Source organism: Chiloscyllium punctatum, chromosome 49, assembly GCF_047496795.1.
Source record: "Chiloscyllium punctatum isolate Juve2018m chromosome 49, sChiPun1.3, whole genome shotgun sequence".
Taxonomy (NCBI): Eukaryota; Metazoa; Chordata; class Chondrichthyes; order Orectolobiformes; family Hemiscylliidae; genus Chiloscyllium; species Chiloscyllium punctatum.
The window spans coordinates 31453022-31455190 of record NC_092787.1 but is presented as its reverse complement, the minus strand read 5'-3'; positions in this window follow the sequence as shown (position 1 = coordinate 31455190).

Genomic DNA, 2169 nt, shown 5'->3' with positions numbered 1-2169 from the left:
TCTTTTAAAAATAGACTTGAAAATGGACTTGTGGTTCTCCAGGCCATTGGGGTGAGAGAGTGGAGACTAGATTAGATAGTTTCTGATCAGCATGTGGCCAGTCACAATGGGCCATAAAAGTCTCCTTTGTGTCATAAATCTTTAAAGTATCCACCTTCAGACTCTTGCAAAAAGATCTGCAGTGTCAGAGCAGGGCAAAATCAATTCTCGGCCATGAAGATGACTGTGAGCCCAAATCCATTAGAACCTTTCCAGACAGAGACAGGTGACATCTGTAACATCTGCCACTCACTCTTGCATCAGAGCAGTGGGGAAAGAGAGGCAACTATTGTTCTCTCTTGCTGGTGAGGATCAGGCAGTCTACACAGATGGCTTTGTGGGATCTACTGCAAGAGAAAGGATGGAGGTTTTGCCGAGCACATCAGTTGGGTAGTAATCCTAATGCTTCCAGCTTGCTGTTCCAGGATTATCTGGCCACTCTGGCATGGTGGCTCCGTGGTTAGCATCTGCTGCCTCACAGCACCAGGGACCCAGGTTCGATTCTAGCCTCAGGTGACTGTGTATGTGGAGTTTGCACATTCTCCCCGTGTCTGTGTGGGTTTCCTCCGGGTGCTCCTGTTTCCTCCCACAGTCCAAAGATGTGCAGGTCAGGCTGTGCTCGTAGTGTTCAGGAATGTGTAGTTAGGTGCATTAGTCAGGGGTAAATGTAGAGTTGGGCCAAATGGCCTGTCTCCGCACTGTAGGGGTTCTATGATCACATCAAACAGACAGGGCTTGCTGGACAACAAGAGCTATACACTAATCATTGCCTCATGACCCCAGAACACGCTAACAGCATTATGAAAGACACCAGTTATTTTGGCTGCACTTTGTGGAGGAACGCTGCCATACTCACTGCAGTGTTTCCAGATTTGTGCCTTCAAATATGCACCATCTTTCCCTGCAGGAGGAAGGGAAGTATGTCAGTGACTTACGGTGCAATATGCTTGGGTAATGTAGGGATCAGGATTGAACAGCTGACTGTGTGTGCAAGGTGTGTGAACGAGGTTTTAGCCTTCCATCAACATCAAGTATATGAAGGTGTGTTGAAGGTATGAATGTTCAGTCCATGTCCTGATTGATTGAGGTAATTATTATTCGAGATGGAGGTGTGTGCACTGGGCAGTATGTAATCCCTCTGGGACAACTGGTGCATTGTAGTGGGTGAAGTTGTATTTATAAACCTTGTGAGGTCATGAGCATCTTTCAACACTGCATCCAGTTCCTGAGAAGTAGATTGCCGGCATTAAGCTGCAAACCTCTCTGCTCCTGACTGGTTCCCACTGACAGTGAACACTTGTGCTCCTCAACAGGGCACACTTTGTGTTTGATTGACTCACTGCAATGGTCTTTTCTGCTTGGAGACAGTTCCTGCATCTGCTGCAGTCAGAAGCTGCTATTAACTGGTGCAAACTACCTTTAAAGTGGTGGTAATTTCACATGAATTTGGTACCATTCTGTGATGGACTGTCACAAGACAGTGTGTTCTGTGTGCTGTGCAGAACAACACAACCAGTTGAATTTAACTTTGTGCCACCTGGTCCATCACTAGGATTTATCCTGTAGCTAATTTCTATTCAGAGATGTTATTATACACATTTGGAGCAGGTTGGAATTGAACCTGGATTTCCTGCACAGTGAGTTACTGCTGTGTGGTCAATCCCGTGATTACCTTCTAGCTCAATCCAACCCTCCCCCATCAGTTTCCCTTTCCTGGCAATCAGACCTACTTCATGGTTTGTGGTCTCACTTTCTTGTAATGTCCCCATGAGTATGTGGGAGGTGGGGCGACTGAATGGTGAAAAGTTTAAGAAAGGAAGAATTATATCATGCATTGTGAAATGACTGCAGGAAAACTGCACTTTCAGTGATTGAACCAAACAGGGCAGTTAAAACACATTTGCTATTTTTTACCCAATAAATTAAAAAGACAGATTAGCTAAAATGGTTAAAGGGCAGCTGAGTTCTTTCAGTTTCCTGATGATGAGCTTTTCTAATAAGATTAGGTGAGGATGAAATGTGCTTGCCTTGGGGCTGAGCTATAATTCGATCAGAACTTTGATCCAGACTGACCATTCTCCTTAAAGGAGGCAACAGTGCTGATTTCTGCTTCACTTGAGGTCTTTAACA